Source organism: Papaver somniferum, chromosome 1, assembly GCF_003573695.1.
Source record: "Papaver somniferum cultivar HN1 chromosome 1, ASM357369v1, whole genome shotgun sequence".
NCBI classification, from domain to species: Eukaryota; Viridiplantae; Streptophyta; class Magnoliopsida; order Ranunculales; family Papaveraceae; genus Papaver; species Papaver somniferum.
In genome coordinates, this window is record NC_039358.1 from 222,836,615 (window position 1) to 222,858,897 (window position 22,283).

At 36.5% G+C, this 22,283-nt stretch overlaps 1 long non-coding RNA gene across 4 annotated transcripts; it reads right to left on the reverse strand.

Moving 5' to 3' along the window:
- Positions 1 to 366: 366 nt before the first annotated feature.
- LOC113337399 lies at positions 367 to 2,937 on the reverse strand. Of its 4 annotated transcripts, none has more exons than XR_003354217.1 (5): positions 2,804 to 2,890; positions 2,638 to 2,704; positions 1,660 to 2,378; positions 831 to 1,022; positions 367 to 719 (listed from the first exon to the last, which is right to left on the reverse strand). It is a non-coding gene; the product is annotated as an uncharacterized LOC113337399 (long non-coding RNA). The 4 variants fall into 4 exon arrangements; XR_003354219.1 differs by having other exon boundaries at positions 367 to 630; positions 720 to 1,022; XR_003354216.1 differs by having other exon boundaries at positions 367 to 1,022.
- Between the last annotated feature and the right edge of the window lie 19,346 nt (positions 2,938 to 22,283).

A 22,283-nucleotide genomic window follows, 5' to 3' on the forward strand; every position in this document is an offset into this window, starting at 1 on the left:
TTATTTCTAGTAGCTTTTTGAGCGGAGAGCACTTTGGTGTTTACAGTTTTCATATCCAAACGAAGACGGAAAACTGGCGAGCAACTAAGTTGAAAACTGGAGTGTATCAACTCTTGAAAGGGATCCCTTTGAAAACTTAAATGATTTTAACCTCGGATGGATTGCCCGAGCAACTAAGTCTCCATATGTAACTTTGGGCATTTTAACTGCATCAAGATACCTTAACCATTAAGTCAACAAAGTTACATCAAAACAGAGAAATTTGAGACCCGTTTGAGGAGAACAGGGATATGGATCTTAGTCGAATAAGGAGATACAATTGTCGTGTAAATAAGAATGGCCAAGGAAAAACATCACAGTGATATATTGATACCAAATCATTTTTATTTTTATTTTGCAGTTGCAATCTACTTTAGTATGGAAAAATTATCTGATGAGTCCAATAATGTTTTGGGGCGACCAATTAAATTACAATCTAACCGAGAGTAATAACTCAAACATGAACAGAATCATTAAGTAACGCTCTTGATTGGATCATTATTATTTTAATACACCCAAGTTTGTGTCATTTTTCTACATCTACGGACCACTACTCAGTCAATTGCACTTATCGGTTCATCCAAGACGGGCCTGTAAAAACAGTCACTTTAATCCACCACCTTAACGTGCGCAAACTAACGATGAAAGGCGATAAACCATGAACAAAAGTGAGTCAATACCTGTCCAACAAAAATAAAAGGAAAATGAAGCCTTGTACATACGATCTCTTAGGCTTTAAAATAATGGCCATTGAGATATATTAACAATCAATCACATCTCAGGAGCTTCACCATAAAGGTCATCTTTTGCATAGTCTACCAATCATGGTATTCCGAATCTGAATATTCCTCGCTCTAAACAAATTAAAAACTTGTCCAGTGGTATCAATTTGCATACTCCACCAATCATGGTATTTCGAATCTGAATATTCCTCTCTCTAAACAAATTAAAAACTTGTTTAGTGGTATCAAAGTCAGCTGACCCTGAAAACATGAAAATTGGCGTACTCACAACGAAGTGACAAACAAACTACTAACACAATCAGTACTCAATTTATTTAAGAAGCAACCGGTAAAAAACAACAGAACTCTTCCGATCCTCATATCCGACAATTGCTGGAAAGACACTCATAAAGCTAACAGTGGGTTTAATATCCATAGTCATCATAGTTTTGAACAACTCCAACGCTCCTAAACATCTACCCATTGATGTATACCAAGGAATCATGGTGTTCCAAGCAATAACATAACCAAACACTCCGTGTACTAATTAAATCAACTCTAACAAATTCATCTTCCAGGAATTCATTACATGGGTTTAAAAGCATATTAGAGATTGCATATTAACTGACTATTAGATGTTTGCAGCCAAAAGTAAGCAAGAAATTAGGGAACTTGTACTTCTCTAGGCATAATTCTAGCTAAAATGTAATTATAAGAACGATAATGGCTATGAAAAACTACAAAAGATGGTCTTCTGTATTGAACTCACAGAAGTATCAGTAGCACTAAACATAGTAAAGAAAAACCATGCTTCATGTGAAATTTCCCATGAACCATGACAAATCTCTTTTTGTTGGAAAAAAACACACTAAAGAGTACTAAGAGCACACTGGATTACCTGATCGATATATCTTGCTTCTCTTCCCAATTGAATGAGAGTTTCTGTAACAATACACTAATTAGCTGCAATCAACCTACATATTTTAACAAAATGTTTTCACTTGCAAAATTCTTACAGATGGAAACTCTGTAAGATGGGGGTAAAAAATCAATCCTTTAAACCCATTAGCTTTTCTGCTTCAGTCACAATTTCTAAAGTTCACAAATCTGAAGTCATCCTAAGAAGAAAGTTGGTGTTATAAAACACGGAGACAAACAAAATGTCTGCTTGAAAGGAAACACATGATGCATTTTTTTCATCTGGAACTACTCATAATTTGATAGTGTTATATGTAAAAACGCCATTGTCCATTGGTAAAAACAGAAATATCAGTAACTCAAGTAGTGAGTAGACATGAACTTAGCCTAACTAACAAATGCGAAGTTAGAACAAAACCAACTTTAAAGAAAAAAGTTTAGTGCAGGTTTAACAATTCGCCAAGCTACCATCAGTACCTAAATTTCCTTGGTGGTAAAAAAATGGAAGACCTAAATGTTAAAGTAAGTTAACAAACATGAAAGATAAAAGACCTAAATGTTATAGGATGCTCAAAAACCATGTCAGCTAGAATCGCATTCCTTCAAATGCCTGTATCTGAAGGATGTTACGAAGATAACCTCAACTTGGTCACTCAATCATCTTTGTATTTCAATTCCCATCTGTAATGCTTCCACTACCTGAACACCAATATAAAGGTAATACATAAAACTGAAATATACAATCAAAATGGAACATATTGAACCACACCACAATCTAGTTAAACAAATGTAATTTCATGGATGGACATAATCAGATAAGTTACCTATAATTGAAACTATCAAAAAGTACCTTAAACACTCAAGACAAACAACAAATATAACTGAAATGTAAATCAAAAGGGCAATATCAATGTATTAAACTCTAATAATCAACCCAGAAAAGGTCGAAAGGAATGACCTTGCACAGGTGAAGCAACACTGGAACGGGACCAAATTTGCAAACCCTAACTTCCCTTCTTAAGAATCTAAATAACAACAATGGAATGAGAAATCTAGGGCTTGATAACGAAAAATCAAAACCCAAAATTGGGAGAAAGATATAGGAACCTTAATTAGAGTCGTACCTGGAATAAATCGATCGGTTGGACTGATTTCTCGATACGCCTAGGTTTATGAGAATCCATTACGTTTCGTATTTATGAGCTTCAATTTGAAACGGCTGGGACAATGATTTCGTCTTCTTTCTTCCGTTTTATTCAGAAATCAACGACCAGGGAGAGAAATGTGAATAGGTAACTACGTGGCACAATCTCGATAGCATCTTATAACGCCAAACTGTATCCCCATTTAGATGAATCACGACCGTTCTTTATATGTCCAAAATGTAGATAACCATCTATATAGAAAAACACCATTGTCCCTTATAATATAGATAGTTTTCACATTTTTCACAAAACTAACAACAATACCCTAAAATTTCTTCTTGGACTATAAATTTTTGTCTAAATGCACTAACAACAATTAATGTTTGAAGATTTTTTTCAATGGTATCAACGGAAAATTTTCATCTCTCTATTTCTTAAAACGGAACAGAGGGAGTATTTGTTTGTAGACAAAGAATATAATGAAAAAATAAATAAAATAATGAGATAATTAAAGCTAATGGTCTTAAAAAAATCATGTTTAATTAAATTTTTATTTATGACCCTAATTACGAGAGAACCCACTCAAAATATATTCATAATGAAAAAAGGTTTGTATTCCTACATTCGTTCTATTGTTGGGATAAACTGGGATGGCTGAATGCAATGTTTGTCTCTAAAAATGTTATTTGTTCGTCCAAAGCTCAAAAAACCTTTTTGTTTTGTATTATAGATTGCTCAATTCATCATAAAGCCTGCACATCAAATGGTCTCGCAACCATAGGTCTTTTTATATTAAAGTCTGCGGGCATCCAACTCAAAACCAATTGGCAATGAGTGGAGAGGCCCTAATAGATTATAAACTGCAGGATCTTAAATAACCCAACCATGTGGGACTAATAATCTCAACACGCCTCCTCACGTGTAGCCTCGGCGGGTCTTACAAACACGTGGACAATTAAATCGGGTGACGCGGAATAAAGGTGCGGTCAACTGACTCGACACAAATAGCCTGCTCTGATACCATATTAAAGTCTGCGGGCATCCAACTCAAAACCAATTGGCAATGAGTGGAGAGGCCCTAATAGATTATAAACTGCAGGATCTTAAATAACCCAACCATGTGGGACTAATAATCTCAACATTTTACCAATAAATATATTAATTAAAATATTGGACGTTCAAGCAAAATCCTACTTGCTCAGTAATGAAATAAAAATTAGGTATTTCAGTCAAGACTAAACGCTTCAGAAATTACAAATAATGCTCGAATGAACACCAAAAAATTACGAAATCTTTAGAGTGAACAACTGTCGACATGGTGGCGCGTGCACCACCATACCGGTCCTATCCGGTCCCTTTTCTACATGGATGGCCGGTACTTCACCTTGGAATTATCAGTTTGAGAACAGTTAATTACCGCTCACTGCCAGTGTGTAGGAGAGTTGTCTTCTATTGATAGATTTGATTAACTCAATGTTTTTCACGAAGTTATTGAATCGGTGTGTTACAATACTTGTCGTTGCATACTCCTTTCCATGATTTTTGGAGAAATGTCTAAATTTCAGTGCGTTTTTTGGTGATTAGACGATTTGCTTAATCGAGGATTTTCCTACTCCATAACTCTCCACTTTTACTTAAAAATTAGTAAATCAATTTTTCCCATCAGCAATGCAGTGAACATCATAATCAGCATCAACACAGATAGGCATGGATCCTACACAGAAGAATTTGAATCTACGACACGATGGAGAAAAGTATCCTCAACGATGTACTGTGTGTATCTCTACATGTGAACAAATCGCCGCAAAGGCTATTGAAATCATCTAAAAATGAATATAATAAGAGATCCTAATGGTGCAATAACAAACCATTAGACTATTACAAGGAAAAAAACAGGAAAAGAAAATTAAGCCCTAATTTGTTATAGTTATCTAGATACTAAATCCTAATATTACTGTTGTCAAATCTATTATTAATCCTAAAAGTCAATATAGATTTGACAACACAATATTTATTCAAAAAAAAAATTTATGTTAAAACTAAGGGAAGAGAAGAAGACGTTTGATGAGAACTCATTAGGGAAAAACGGTTATAGATGCTGCAGAGCAAGGAAGAGAGATTGTGCATGCATCAATGGATTGTTCGGTTACTTTCTATTTTTTTATATTTGTTTAGTCAACACTTATCAACATGTTTATTTAATTAAGTTATTAAATTAATCAGTTGAATTAAAAGTTCTGAGATCTTGTTTTGGTTAGATTGAATTTATGGATTTTTTTCGAAAGATTTTTGAGAAAAAGAATTTGTTTTGAGAATTTAGTCGGCAATAGCTGCTAATGTACCATGATGCCGACCAAGTGAGTTTTGACATACAGAGGAAGGTGTTATGAATGTATGATTAGTCGGTAAAGTATTAATTTCATATCTTGCCGACTAAGGCGTGCTCGATTAAAACAAAGTATATCGCCCAAACATTAATTTTTCGTATTTATAGTCGGCATGGTCGAAAAGTAGCACACATGCGACTGTTTAATTTTCCTCCCTCTCCTCCTCCAGAAACTGTAAAAAAAAAAAAAAAAAACTTCTTATCTTCTTCGTTTTTTATCTTGATCTGCCCGGATTTGGTCTTAATTTTTTAAGATCTTCCGGGCAAATCAAGATTGGTCTTTATAGTTTGTATAATATTCAATAAGATAAATTGTTGTTTCAACAATTTTTACGGTTGTTTTTATTTTTCTTGTCAATCAGATGGTTTATGTATGTTATCTTGATTTCTTGTTATATGTTTGTATAACAATTTCATATAGCCTTCAAGGCGGTTCTATCGACATTTGCAATCGTTTCAAATGCATCTTCGAGGACGAATTACAATGGCTTGATGTAGATCTCCATTCCTGTGAGGATCCATGGCTACCAAATGTGATCGTGTTTTTGATATACAATGCATATTACTCCTCTTTTATAGGAGCATCAAATCTTAAACAAGAAGATAAATTTGTTCTCAATGAAGAACAACAATTCAAATAGTGGAATCAGAAACTTTACACCATCCCTCAAACAACATCGATTTCCTCAACGAACTACATGAGTTTACTACTTTTGTTGTATTTTAGGATATGTAGATCTTATATTTGTTCATGTATTTCAATTATGATGTATTTGATTCTTATAAATATTTTCATCATTATATGAAATTGGGAGCTTTTGCTCTTATTCGTTCAAAAACAAAAAACAAAACCATAACGACCAATAACAAAATTGGACTCAGAAAAACTTGTTTCTAGATATTATTAATTGTCATGGTTATGCTTTTCAAACCTTGACGACCATTCATATTACACTCGTCATGATTTATGGATGAAGACCATGACGATCCTGTGAATGTTACTATCAGAATTGAAAATTCGTCATGATACTCAATGTACGAACATAACGACCAAAGATAACGATGAGGTTTTCGTTTAAAAATGATGAAATATAAGGAAAGAATAAAGAATTAACCATCAGGTTGATGAAGAAGGAGAAAAAATGAATAAGATTTGGCTCTAAAACAAAAAGTGAACTAGTTTTAGTTATTATTAAACGAAGGGTAATTAGATAATTTTGTAAAAATTGGACACCTCATACCCACTATTATGGTCAGCTTGGGTATAAAATTTACATACTTTAACTAATCTGGATATACTTCAATTCAGCCGCCTCTTTTATTTTCTAATATCTTGTGGATGAGATCAAGGACAAACAAGAAAAAAAATCTTAAAAAATGGATAAATGATTAATTTTCTTAAACCTTGTGCGAACCAACCAAATCTATTTTGTTATTAGAAACCTGAGTATTTTTTAACGGCCAATTACTCAATGCTCGGCCCATCTCCTAAAATGCACGATTTATAAAAGGAGATACCAGTCCTACTAAGTGTTGATATCATTTCATCGATCCAACGGTCAGAACCGGTGGGATCTTTTTGTCATATATGAAACGATACCAACACTTAGTAGAACTGGTATCCCTTTATAAATCATGTTAAAATGTTAGTGACGGACCTCTTGGCCAGACATTTGTCAACAATAGAATTTAGGGAACTCGGGGGCTCATTTGTTTTGGGCCCAAAACCACAAACTAAGTGCAGCTGCCGCAAAATGTTCCTCCTAGTGCATTTCATTGGGCAGTACATTTTTCAATAACCTCACGACTTAATGGCACGTAAGTACCGCAGTACCTACTGTCGGTGACACGTCTGTCTTTCATCCGTTAGTTACTCGACACGTTTCCACCTTACTTAGCTACGTACCTTGGTTCGGACTGACAGGGCCGGACAACTCGCCTTTGAATCGATTAGATTTAGACTTCACATACTGATCAGAGATCAACCATTTAAGTTATTCCGAACCGTTTAGAACTTCTTGATTGCCAAAAATTATGCGGTTTCTAAAACCCATTCAATTTCTATAAACGAAACAATGAAATTCATCAGTTTCCAAAAATTCTATGTTTCAGTCTCTCCATAACTCGGTTTCCTATTTCCATTCAATTTCCTTATCCGAAACCCATTATAGTTTCTGTTTACTGCCTATAAATATGTGCAAACCAAGACGCTTATAACCCACAAATCAATTCTCGCTAATTCTCTCTGTTTCACCTTCAAAACAGAGATCTCTGTTTATTTGTTTATTTACTTTTCTTGGTTTATTTATTCAAAACACAACGATGGGTTCTTTCTGTGAAGAAGATGAAGTAGAAATACTTGGACATGAAGAAGGGTTTTGGGGTTCGTACTATGAAGCCAAGATCATCAAACAAACTGAAAAAGAAGATGAATATTTGATTGAATACAAGACTTTATTAGAAGATGATAAAGAAGAAGACAACGAGGTTACCGAGAAAAAAGAAGACGTTTTGATACAAGAAATTGTCAGTGTGAAACTCATAAGACCATTACCTCCTCAAGTTGAAGTGTCAAAATTCAAGGTTGGTGATGAAGTTGATGTTTGGGCTCTTGATGGATGGTGGGTTGGTACTGTTACACGGGTTTCCGAAATCCGAAACAAATATACTGGTACTGTTAAAATACGATGTTATGTTTGGTTCGGAAAATCTTCACAGACTGAAGTTGATTACCAAGTCGATAAGTTGAGAGTTCATCAAGAATGGACTGATAATGGTAGCTGGGTTCAGCAAGAAAAGAAGACAAGGAAACGCAAATCTGTAGGCAAATTCGTTGAAGATTCTTCAGGTTTACGCCAGCAATCCAAGAAAATCCATACAGGCATGCGGACAGTGGAAATATATTAGGAAAGTAATGGATGCATATTATGAGTTGATCATGGCACTTTAGAATCTTTGTTAGTTTGAACTATAACAAATTGTTTCTTGTTAGATTCTGTTTATGGTATTTTGACAATGTAGTGTGGTTATACTTCCTCCGTCCCATTACTAGGTGATCTCGTTCAAGTTTGCACAAAAAAAAATATATTTAATTATTTTTTATAATTATAACCTTATAAATAATGATTTATCTCTCAAACTATATCAAGAATGTTGTCAAATTTTATACCATTGAAAAGCATTTTAAAACACTTATGTAACAAATATAAACATGTCTATCAAATTATGCATATTTCTTATAATTGATTAAAAAGATAATTTCAAAAATATCTTTTATTTAGTGATATAGCACTTAATGGTGGGACAAAATTTTAAAGTAAATAGGTCACTTAATGGTGGGACGAAGAAAATATATGTTTGAAATTGGGAATGAGACAATCAAAAGGTCATGGAGCATATATTTCATGATAATACTAGGGGTCTCTCTCTAGGCAGATATGGTGTCTTGGCCCCTCTTGGGGGCAAATTCTTGTAACGAATTGTTTCTTGTTAGTTTGGGATTGTTAGATTTTGTTTATGGTATTTTGACAATGTAGTTTGTGTTTATGTTTGAAATTGGACCGAAATAAAACAGAGTAATTGATGAGCTTTAATTTGAAAATACGTGTTGCTGTGACGCCATTATCGGGCCATATTGCAAATATTGGTCAATTTTGGGGTATATTTCATGATAATACTAGGGGTCAACAGGCGGCACATATGGGGTCATGGGGAAATTTCTTGTCATGTCATGTCAACGAGAAGCTTTTTGGGTAACTGTGGGATGCATGGCATATTCAGGGCATGATGGTACATTTGGGGATTACTTGATAATTTTTTGGGGCAGTGCCGCAGTGGTGCATTTGGGGATTATTTGATAATTTTCACTTTTGTTAGAACTCGTAATTGGGATATTTTTATTACTCGGGAATATAAGAAAATAAAAACGGGATTTAAATAATAAATCTAGGTCATCCCTATCCGGATAATTTATATAATTCATAATTTATCCCTTACTAATAATGTTTATCGGTTAAATATAATCAATTAAATTAATAAATTAGTTTGATAATCATTAGAATAAATCATTAACATTGCTTTGTTGATGAAAAAACATCAAATCAAGATATTTATGATCATGAAGAAACTCATGAAAATAAACAAGTTGAACATACAAGTGCTCCAATTACTCATATATAGGTATTAATATATTGAAATTTAATTTTTTTTCATTGAATTCTTTATTGTTGCGCCTGAAAAACTCAGTGTCGGCATGATAAAAGTATGAATACAATGCCGGCAGTGACCAAATCGGCATGGTATTCATGCTTTCACCATGCCGATACACAATATCCCTCAATTTTGAAATTGTAAGTGCACTGCTGGCATGGAGAGTTCATTATCGAGTATGCCGGTAGTAGTGTCGGCATGGTCGATTCTCAAGTGTACAGTGTCGGTTTGAGAACAAAATCATACAGAAAATTTATCTGAAATAGCAAGTATCGACATGGTATTCATCTTGAAAACCATGCCGGCACAGAAAAAACAGTAGGGTATTCATCATGAACACAAGCCGGGAGTGGATTGAAAATGAAAAGTTTCAGTTTATTATTCTAACCTAAACGAAGTTTTAAAACAACAACAACACTTTAAATATGATTGGTTATCATGTACCTTCTCAATGAAGTCATTTCTTCTTCTTCTTCTTGGTCAACAACAATTCAATTTAACCTATCTTTAAGAACTTGTTAGGGTTTGATTTTGATTTTGATTTTTAGTTTTAAATTTTAATTTAGATGGAAGAGTATTTTAGTATTTCCGCCCCCAAAAAAGACTACTTAGCGGACACTATTGGATGGGGTTACTAATTCATATCCCCCAATTAAAAAAAATATCCCCCAATTGCGAGTTCTTTTGCTATAGGGAGGGGGTTTTGGATTAAGGGAGTGGGAAAATCGTACTCAACTCACCTGATAAGACCTATTCAATACTTTCCTATGACTCGGATAGAAATAGCTTCGCACAAAAATCCTTGTGCAGTTCCAAAACAAAATACTGACCTCCGTTTTTACTTCTTCCGATTAATCATAAAGAACATTCATAAACCCTAGCCCCAAATTCATATATGATTTATTTAATTTAAAACTATAACGATTTTGAACACTTCATCAGCAAAGCTCTATCTCCGACAAAAGAACTTATTTAATTTAAAACTATAACGATTTTGAACACTTCATCAGCAAAGCTCTATCTTCGACAAAAGAACGAAGCCAATAGTAGTTGAATATCGAGATATGAAGGTTGGGAACCATCTTGAAAGCCAAGAGGAGAATCAAATGAGATATTTGGTGATGCTATGTCTTTAAATGTACCGGAGTATTTTGGAAACAAAAAACCTTAGGTACCCAAATAATTAAATGATGATTCTCTATATATATATAAAAAGGAAAGGAAAAAGTCATCCATAAAACCTTGATTCTTTCATATCAGTAAAAGAGGAACAAAGAATTCACGTTCACAATACGAAAAGTGAATATCAAATTTTTCTACCATGTAGGAGGCGGTGAAATGTTATATTCACTACCACTTGAACGACGGTGAAATAAAACAATTCACTGCCATTTTGGTGACGGTGAAATATAACGTATGCAACAAAGAGGTGCTCTTGACAAACACTTTAGCATCACATATATGGAAAATGCATTTGTTCCCGTTCACCGATGAACTCTGATTCTGCAAACCTAAAACACGACAATTAAACCTTAACAATATGAAAAAAAAACTAACAATTAAGAATCAATGGGATGTTAATTATGCAATAATCAAGGCACTCATCAGTAAGCAAGAAATCAGCCATGGTATAGTCTCTGTAGTTTTTATACTTTAATCTTTAGTCTCTTGATAGGCACATTTTTGTGTCTTATATAATCTCAATTGTATATATTATTAGTGCTCCATTTTATATTTATTATGGCTTTTTATGTCCCTGTAGGTATTCTTGGAGAAATAAGCTTTTACGGCGAAATTGGCTAAAAAATGGTTTTTTGCGCCCGTGGGAGAAAATTACTATACGGACTCTCATTTTGGATAAGGGGTAACCTAATTACTAAGGGATGACCCATTTCCAGGCATCTGCTAAAGGGAGACCGGAACTGGATAGGGGGAGGTCATCTTCAAAGTTTCAAAACTGGATTTTGGCGGGAAAAAAGGCAGCAGCGTCAACAGTTTTGGATCAAGGATTTGAGCGACCTAGCAGGCGATTCAATGGGCAAATTTGGTACCCACGGACTCTACAAGACATAAGGGACCTGTTAGAATCGATTGGACCCATCTAATTGGGCTGGATAAGTCAGAAAATCCACACAAAGTCAAGACAGTGCACACGGTCCCTGTTTAGGGTTTTGAATTGGTTTGAAAGATTTGGGAGAGATTCTTGCGTGGGATATACTTCAAAACAGTTGAGTTCAAGTCAGAGAAGATTTTGGGAGCAATAGAATAGCTCACAGACGCATACAAAGATCGACAGATGGAATTATTGTTCAAACTGAATAAGAGATTTATTCTCGAATTTGATCGAGTTTCTAGGGAATCTGAAGGCTATATAAGTGTTGGTTTACATCAAAGAAAGGTTATAAACCCTTAGGAGAGAATTGGGAGTAGAGGATAGACGAGAAAAAGAAGTTACAGGAGATATTGCTGCTGCTGCTGCTGCTGCCATTGAAGACTGAAGAACACGAAGAACAGACTCGCAGAGTCAGTCGTTCTTCAGCAGTCTTATAACAATACCTGTCGTTTTTACAGCAGTAGTAATTATTTACAGCAGTCTTAAAACACTACCCCTTTGTAACAGTGGCGCTGTAACCACTACAGCGTTGCAAATTTCTGTTTCATCTTATATTCATCAATAAAAACACCTATTTTAGCCATGAATTATCTTGTGAGTGTGTTTTGGGATGAGGAGCTAAACCCATTAGCCCGAGCGACGGAGGAAGCCATTGTTCCACATTAATTGGTATAATTCTAATTTTATATTTATTTGCAATATTATTATTTGATTATTTGCATGGATTGAATTGAAATATTAGTTTTATTGAATAGTTGTGAATTAATTTGATGAAGCATGCTGGGTTTTAAATACTTTTGATGTTTTATACTTTGATTACAACTATTACTTCAAATATTTGAGGCAAATATTAGAATTATTTTTAAAGATAAATTGCATGAATATTATTTAGAGTTTACTATTTATTTGGTCAATGGTGGAATCCTAGTCTTGGTATTTTTCTCCAAAACTTTGAATTATTTTATTTAGTTGCCTGTTTAATTTAAATCTATAAAAATTGTTTTCTTCACAAGTCTGAAAAGACCCAGTTTTTACCACTACTACAATCACTATTTGAAAACCATCAAATTTTTGGCGCCGCCGACGCGGACCTGTGTTTTTAGCATTTTTTTTAGATTTTTTTTATTATTTTGTTCTTCTTTACGTTTTTGGTTTTTTTTGTTTCCTTGCAGATTTTTGAAGTTGGAGCGAAGAAATTTTGCCAAAGCTTGTGGTGATTTACTTAAAGTTTGGAGGGAAAAGCAAAGCTAAAGGAGCGAAAGAAGAAGATTTTTTTATTTTGTTAAAAAGAGAGAAAAAAAAAGAGAGACATTTTTATTTTTGTAATTTTTTTTTAGACTTTCTTTTCTTTTGTATTTTTTTTATGGACTTTGGACATTAATTTTGGGACATTTTTATTTTTATTTTTAAACCCTACGGAAGGGTATCCTTAAATATAAACTGTTTGCAGGGAAGGACGACGATTACAATATCGTCTCGGCCCCTCGGGTTCGCACACGACATAGGAGTCGTGGCCCGAGTCGACTTCAGCGGTTCTTCGCCCGTCTGGTACGGGAGGTAAAATTCTAAACACCGCGAATCTCCTGCAAGCGGGTTACTGACTCCTTAAGGTGATATTGTTGAGGACGAATATGGACTGTTTTTAATTCCTAGTAAAGGGCAAGGACTGGACCATATAAGATAAGGGTTCGGATTTCATCACCGCTCCCTTCTTGCCCGCCTTAGGAAAACGAAACCTAAAGCGAACCTAAGCCTAAAATTTGGACTAGAAAGAGACCTATAGGGTATCGAGCTTAACAGGACAATCATTCGAAAAATATTGGTTACTCTTTTAAGCACACCTCGAAGTTCTTGACGGTTTCTGCGAGTTGAATGCGTGACTGCGCCGCATTGGATCGGTGAGGTTTTGGGTATCAAAGCTCCACTGAGCTTCCCTCGCCTCGATTCAACTTGCTTTAACTCGGATTGATTCCAGAGGGGTTTGCTCAAATTGTAACGAATTCCCTTTCGAAGGATTAGAAGCTGGTCTAGAAACAATCTAAGTGGAGCCATCATGCTTGTTGTTTGCTAGAAATCTTTAGGTTTGCTGTGGTAAAGTCGAGTCAGCCTGCTGTGTGATTGCTAGAACCTTCCTGTTAGGATTTTTATTTCTTTTTGAATTCTTTTTAGTGTATGCCCGATTTTGTTTAGGGCTTGGAAAAGAGATACTCTAGGTCGATTGATTAGCGAAAAACCTAGTAGTTCTTCTGATTTAAGCAGGGAGCTCGAAGCTTCTTTGGAGAGCCCTGTTTTTGGAAACTTCAGTTTTGAGAATCTGTCTCTTGTGAGGAAAGTACCCCTAGTACTTCTGTTGTGCCAGCGATGGCAACTTTGAAAGATTACATGTTCCCAACTAGGACCAACCGAGCTTCATGCATTAAATTGCCAGCCACTACGGCTAATTTCGAGATAAAACCTAGTATTCTTCAGATGATCCCTATATTCTTAGGAAAAGATGATGAGAACCCTTATTTTCATATTAGGGACTTTGAGGAAATCTGTGGGACAATTAGATAAAGACCTTACGATGAAGTCTTGAAACTTAAGATGTTTCCTTTTCCTTGAGATAAAGCCAAGACCTGGCTGAACAACCTACCGTCTGAATCCATAGAAACATGGCAGGAACTTATCGCTGCTTCTATATGAAATTCTACCCTAAGCATAAAACTGCAGCTGTTAGGCAGAAAATTAGTGCTAGTGTGCAACAAGAGGGAGAGTCTCTTTATAGGTTTTTAGAGCGATTCAATGATCTCCTATCTCAGTGTCCTCACCATGGATTTGATAATATGAAACTTGTACAGATTATTTATGATGGTTTAGACTATTCGACCAAAGCCATGGTTGAGTCTATGTGCGCTGGTGAGTTCACTAGTAAAAATGCTGATGATGCTTTTACCTTCTTAGGAGCTATCGCTGAAAAATCCCAACAGTGGGAATCTTGTTGAACCCCCTAAAAGACTCTTGGTCAATAGAAGTAGCACCAATGTGGTAGATACAAGTTTTGGTTCAGATGCTAAGTTTGCTGCTTTATCTAGAAGGTTAGAAGCTTTGGAAATGGGCCAGTCTAAAAATAGGTCCCTTGTTGAACCTAATAGAGCCTCTCAAGTCTCTAGTTGTGGAATAGAGCCCGATAATTCATTTTGGGAAGGTCAGGTTAGTGAAGAGCAAGCCCATGCTGTCTATAACAATGCTAGGTTTGAGAACCGTCAGAAGTTTGACCCATACTCAGAAACCTACAACCCTGGTTGGAGAAACCATCCTAATTTCTCTTGGTCTAAGGGCCAGAGTCAAGGCCAGTCTAGCAATTCTCAGCCTCCCCCAGGTTTTGGTTTTAAGAACTCTTCAGGTCAAACCCAGTTTCAGAACACTTCCGAGAAAAAGATCTCTACCTTAGAGGATACTCTCACTATGTTAGCAAATAACCATGAAATGCTAACAAAGAACCACATGAGCTTTCAACAAGAAACTAGGCAAGAATTGAAGAATAATTCCCAGAGTCTTGCCAAATTAGAACTTCAAGTAGGACAAATAGCTAAGTTCATAAGTGAGAGAGAAGATGGAAGGTTCCCTAGTCGTACTGATCCAACCCAAAAGGAGAGAAATCGTACAATCATGTGAATGCTGTCACAACCCTTAGGAGTGGAAAGAAAGTTGACAACAAGGTTGCCATGCCTGATAGTGAACATGCTGTAGTTCACCCTGCTGAGCCAGAAAATGAGGAGACTGATAGAGTCTCCAAGAGACCAATGAGGGTCCTGTTAAGCCCGGCTTTGTTCCCAGAGCCCCGTTTCCCCAGCTGCTAGTTCCGACTAAGAGGGAGTCCAACTTTAATGATATATTGGAGGTTTTTAAGCAGGTTAATATCAACCTTCCATTATTAGATGCAATTAGGCAGATTCCCTCTTATGCCAAGTTCCTTAAGGACTTGTGTACGCGAAAGCGTAAGCTCAGTGTCCAGAAGAAAGCCTTCATAGCTAGTCATGTGAGTTCTATTATTCAGAATACCACTACTCCTAAGTATAAAGACCCAGGGTCCCCTACCATTGCTTGTACAATAGGTAAGTACCGTGTTGAGAAAGCTTTGCTTGACTTAGGAGCCAGTGTGAATTTACTTCCATATCATGTGTACCTTAAGCTAGGACTTGGTGAGATGAAACCTACCCAGATGACACTTCAGTTAGCTGATAGGTCCGTTAAAATTCCTCGTGGTGTGATCGAGGATGTTCTCATAGAGGTTGACAAGTTTATTTATCCAGTGGATTTTGTTTATCCAGATACCCAACCTGTCCCTGACCCAGAGAACCAAATACCAGTGATTTTAGGTCGCCCGTTTTTAGCTACATCCAATGCGATCATTAACTGTCGAAATGGTATTATGAATTTGTCTTTTGGTAATATGACTATTGAGCTGAATATTTTTAATATTAGTAAGCTACCCTCTGAACTAGATGACTCGAATATAGAAGAGGTGAACATGATAGGAACATTAGTCGAGGAGTCATTACCAAACACTTTGTTAGAAGATCCATTAGAAAAATGCCTAGCTCACTTTGGGATTGATTTTGATGATGATAATGTAATTAATGAGGTGAATGCTTTGTTAGATTCAACCCCTTTGTTAGATACTAGTAATGGATGGAAACCTAAGTTCGAACCACTACCAGTTTCTAAGTCTACCCTAGTTCCTTCTTTAGAAGAGCCTCCTAAGTTGGACCTAAAACCATTGCCAGATACCCTGAAGTATGTGTTTTTAGGCCCGTCTGAGACTTTACCTGTGATTGTTTCTTCCGACTTGGATATAGATCAGGAAAGTAGGCTAGTAACCGTCCTTCAAAACAACAAGGAAGCTTTAGGGTGGACCATAGCAGACATTAAGGGTATAAGTCCTACTGTTTGTATGCATCAGATCTATTTAGAGGAAGACACCAAACCTTCTAGGGAGATGCAACGTCGACTAAACCCCAATATGAAAGAAGTAGTTCGAACTGAGGTTCTTAAGCTATTAGATGCAGGCATTATCTACCCTATTTCAGACAGTAAGTGGGTCAGCCCCGTTCAGGTTGTTCCCAAGAAATCTGGTATTACTGTAGTCCAGAATATAACAATGAGTTAATCCCGACCCGAATGACCACGGGTTGGCGTGTTTGTATTGACTATAGGAAATTGAACAAGGTCACTAGGAAGGACCACTTTCCCCTTCCCTTCATCGACCAGATGCTAGAGAGATTAGCTGGACATAGTCACTACTGCTTTTTAGATGGCTACTCTGGATATAATCAGATCGTTATTGCCCCAGAAGACCAGGAGAAAACCACTTTTACCTGTCCCTTTGGTACCTTTGCGTATAGACGCATGCCTTTCGGGCTATGTAATGCCCCTGCGACTTTTCAGCGTTGCATGATGAGCATATTTTCTGACATGGTAGAACGGTTCTTAGAGGTCTTTATGGATGATTTTTCAGTGTTTGGTTCGTCTTTCGATGAGTGCTTGCATCATTTGTCATTAGTTTTGACTAGGTGTAAGGAAAAGAATTTAGTGCTTAATTGGGAGAAATGTCACTTTATGGTTCGTTCAGGAATTGTTCTAGGGCATATTGTATCTTCAAAGGGTATAGAGGTGGATAGAGCAAAAGTTGACCTTATTAAAACTTTACCGGTCCCAAAAACCGTAAGAGATATTAGGTCATTCTTAGGACATGCTGGTTTTTATCGTCGTTTCATTAAGGATTTTAGCTTGATGTCTAGACCTCTTTGCAATTTGCTTGCAAAAGATGTTAAGTTTGTTTTTGATGATGCTTGTTTAGAGGCTTTTGAGAAGCTTAAGTCATTACTCACTACCGCCCCCATAGTCCAGGCACCCAACTGGAACCTACCCTTTGAGATCATGTGTGATGCTTCAGATTATGCTATTGGTGTTGTGCTAGGTCAGCGAGAAAATAAGTTACTTCATGTGATTTACTATGCTAGCAAAACTCTGAATGATGCCCAGTTGAACTATACCACTACCGAGAAGGAACTATTAGCCATTGTGTTTGCCTTAGACAAGTTTAGACCCTATCTCTTAGGTTCTAAGATCATCATATATACTGATCATGCTGCTTTAAAATATCTTTTGTCTAAGAAGGATACTAAACCTAGATTGATTAGGTGGATTCTGTTGTTGCAAGAGTTTTCTCCAGACATTAGAGACAAAAAGGGTGCCGAAAATGTTGTAGCAGATCACTTGTCTAGGCTAGTTGTTAGTTCCCCAGATGATTCCCTTCCTATAAGGGATAGCTTTCCTGATGAACAATTGTTCTTTGTTACCCAATTACCTTGGTATGCGAATATAGTGAACTATCTTGTTACTGGTCGAATGCCCCAACATTGGGGTAAACAAGATCGTTCTAGATTTTTAGCTGAGGTTAAGCACTTCTTTTGGGATGATCCTTATTTGTTTAAGTATTGCCCAGACCAGATTATTAGGAGATGTATACCTGAGAGTGACCAGTCCAGTATTATTTCCTTTTGTCATGATCATGCTTGTGGGGGTCACTTTAGTGCTAAGAAAACTGCTGCTAAGATATTGCAGTGTGGATTCTATTGGCCTTCGTTGTTTAAAGACTCCCACAGTTACTGCGTTACTTGTGAACGATGCCAGAAATTAGGAACCATTTCCCGTAGGAACATGATGCCCTTGAACCCTATTTTAATTGTTGAGGTCTTTGATGTGTGGGGTATTGACTTTATGGGTCCGTTTCCTAATTCTTTTGGTAACCTATACATCCTTGTCGCCGTAGACTATGTCTCTAAGTGGATTGAGGCGGTTGCGTGTAAAACCAATGACCATAGGGTTGTGATTGAGTTCTTGAAAAATAATATACTTACACGTTTTGGTACACCGCGAGCTATAATTAGTGATGGAGGGTCGCACTTTTGTAATGGGACTTTTAGACTTCTGATGAAGAAATATGGTATTACACATAAGGTAGCTACCCCGTATCATCCACAGACTAGTGGTCAGGTAGAGGTTTCCAATAGGGAGATAAAACGTATATTAGAGAAAACAGTTAATCCTAATCGGAAAGACTGGTCGTCTAGGCTTACTGATGCCTTATGGGCTTACCGTACTGCGTTTAAGACCCCCATTGGAATGTCGCCTTATCGGCTTGTTTATGGCAAGGCATGTCACTTACCTGTTGAGTTAGAACACAGAGCTTATTGGGCTGTTAAGCAGCTAAATTTTTCACTTGACAAGGCAGGAGCCCATAGGAAACTCCAGCTCAATGAGTTGGACGAGATTCGTATAGATGCTTACGATAGTGCGAAGGAGTATAAGAACAAAATGAAACTTGTGCATGATAGAAACATATTACGGAAGTCATTTTCTCCAGGTCAAAAAGTTCTTCTGTATGACACTCGTTTGCATCTATTCCCCGGGAAACTGCGCTCTCGGTGGACCGGTCCTTTTGTGGTCCGTACTGTTTTTCCTCATGGAGCTGTTGAGATCGAGACACTGGATGGTAGTAGTTCTTCAAAGGTTAACGGTCAGCGATTGAAGCCCTTTTTAGAGCCTTTTCCTACAGGTGATGTTGAGGAGGTCCCTCTGGAGGACCCTGTTTACCCTTGATTGACCATCGAGGCGATTTGTATGTTGTATAATTTTTGTATTCAGTTTTTGGTTTCACTTCACTCAGGTACTATCTTTCCGAACTCTCTCTTTACTATTTCCTCATGTTACTTATATTCTTGGTACTGTTCTTTCATGAGAAACATTGAGGACAATGTTAGATTTAAGTTTGGGGGTGGGGAAGAAACTTTTTGTTAGCTTTTAGTTGCAATAAATAAACTCCAGAGCCTAGAAATTTATGCCTATTGAGGATTGCACTAACTAATCTAAGTGGATGGAAGCATTTTGATTGTAGGAGTTTGAGGAACCAATCTGATTAGATGGAAACATCTAAAGAGTCTATTCATAAAAGCACAGAGCTCAGGTGTTAGAAATAACATGATAGTTTCACCATATCTCGTTGAGTCATTTTCACTTCTATTTTTATTTTATTTTGTTTTTAAACTATGTTTCTCTAAGTGATAGGTGGGGCCCACGATTCAAGTTGTTACCGATGCTAGGGTGAATTAGAGTGATTGAGATACCATGAAAAAAAAAAAAAAAAGTTGAAAAAGAAAAAGAGTTGAAAAAAAAAATGAAAAAAAAAAGAAAAAGAAAGAAACAAAGAAATTGAGACCAAACCATTTGACCAAAAGGAATAAATTCAATAAAGTCGACCACTGGTACCCTTGTATATGCCAGTTGTGTTGACCTAGAGTTAGGTTATCGACCACTGGTACCCTTGTATATGCCAGTGTGTTGATATTAGTCAGACTAGTATCTCAATCCATTAGGATAGGTTCATTTTGGCGGAGGCCTTCAGACAGATATGGGAAACGTCGTTCACTTAGTAAACATCAAAACCATCTATGTTTTCTATATCCATCTTCTTGATCTATCCATGTGATTAGTTTTGACTCCGAATATGATGTCCATAGTGCAACTATCTGAGTAGAGCTCTGTCACTTTATATGAATTTTAGTATGCTTGAGTGCAAACTCGTGTACAGCAATTGGAATTTCGCATCAGGGTACTTCTTCCTGTAGTCAATAAGTATGCCAACCAAGGAGATTCTTTAGTGCCTTCCAAGGTTCTGCGTAGATAGCTAAGCTCTGGAGTATTAAGGTTTTGTGGGTACACCTCTGGTAAACCCCCCGGAGACAACACTCCGCCACTAGGGCCACCTAGTGGTTTAACGGCTTACTGCACGTGCTAAGTGTAGTCATTTTATTTTAGATTAGATTTGCTCGAGGACTAGCAAATAATAAGTTTGGGGGTATTTGATAGGCACATTTTTGTGTCTTATATAATCTCAATTGTATATATTATTAGTGCTCCATTTTATATTTATTATGGATTTTTATGTCCCTGTAGGTATTCTTGGAGAAATAAGCTTTTGCGGCGAAATTGGCTAAAAAATGGTTTTTTGCGCCCGTGGGAGAAAATTACTATACGGACTCTCATTTTGGATAAGGGGTAACCTAATTACTAAGGGGTGACCCATTTCCAGGCATCTGCTAAAGGGAGACCGGAACTGGATAGGGGGAGGTCATCTTCAAAGTTTCAAAACTGGATTTTGGCGGGAAAAAAGGCAGCAGCGTCAACAGTTTTGGATCAAGGATTTGAGCGACCTAGCAGGCGATTCAATGGGCAAATTTGGTACCCACGGACTCTACAAGACATAAGGGACCTGTTAGAATCGATTGGACCCATCTAATTGGGCTGGATAAGTCAGAAAATCCACACAAAGTCAAGACAGTGCACACGGTCCCTGTTTAGGGTTTTGAATTGGTTTGAAAGATTTGGGAGAGATTCTTGCGTGGGATATACTTCAAAACAGTTGAGTTCAAGTCAGAGAAGATTTTGGGAGCAATAGAATAGCTCACAGACGCATACAAAGATCGACAGATGGAATTATTGTTCAAACTGAATAAGAGATTTATTCTCGAATTTGATCGAGTTTCTAGGGAATCTGAAGGCTATATAAGTGTTGGTTTACATCAAAGAAAGGTTATAAACCCTTAGGAGAGAATTGGGAGTAGAGGATAGACGAGAAAAAGAAGTTACAGGAGATATTGCTGCTGCTGCTGCTGCTGCCATTGAAGATCCTGAAGAACACGAAGAACAGACTCACATAGTCAGTCGTTCTTTAGCAGTCTTAAATAACAATACCAGTGTCGTTCTTTTACAGCAGTAATGGCCTACCGTTTACAACAGTCTTAAAAGCACTTACCCCTTTGTAACAGTGGCACTGTAACACCACTACAGCGTTGCAAATTTCTGTTTCATCTTATATTCATCAATAAAAACACCTATTTTAGCCATGAATTCATCTTGTGAGTGTGTCTTTGGGATGAGGAGCTAAACCCATTAGCCAAGGCGACGGAGGAAGCCATTGTTCCACATTAATTGGTATAATTCTAATTTTACTATTTATTTGCAAATTATTATTTGATTATTTGCATGGGATTGAATTGAAATATTAGTTCTTATTGAATAGTTGTGAATTAATTTGATGAAGCATGCTGGGTTTTAAATACTTTTGATGTTTTATACTCTTTGATTACAACTATTACTTCAAGAATATATTTGAGGCAAATATTAGAATTATTTTTAAAGATAAAATTGCATGAATATTATTTAGAGTTTACTATTTATTTGGTCAATGGTGGAATCCTAGTCTTGGTATTTTTTCTCCAAAACTTTGAATTATTTTATTTAGTTGCCTGTTTAATTTAAATCTATAAAAATTGTTTTCTTCACAAGTCTGAAAAGACCCAGTTTTTACCACTACTACAATCACTATTTGAAAACCATCATCTCTCGTACAAGCAACAACATTGGGTGCTTTTTCTCTTCTTCGTTGCACTCTGCAACTGGTTCTCGTTCACTCTGGAAAAAGAGGCATCTAGTTTTCACGCTCACCAGAGTGAACGAGAAAGGTTTGCTTCCATAGCTTTTTTGAAGCTTCTGACAGAAAATCTTCCATGTTTATAATATTAGACCTTAAGGAATTTACAGGATAACCTTATGGAGTACGACAGCATAATTAACTTGCCAGTTATGCTTCATGAGTATTGAGTTTATCAATTGACAAGACAAGCCTTGAACAACATTTGAAGATG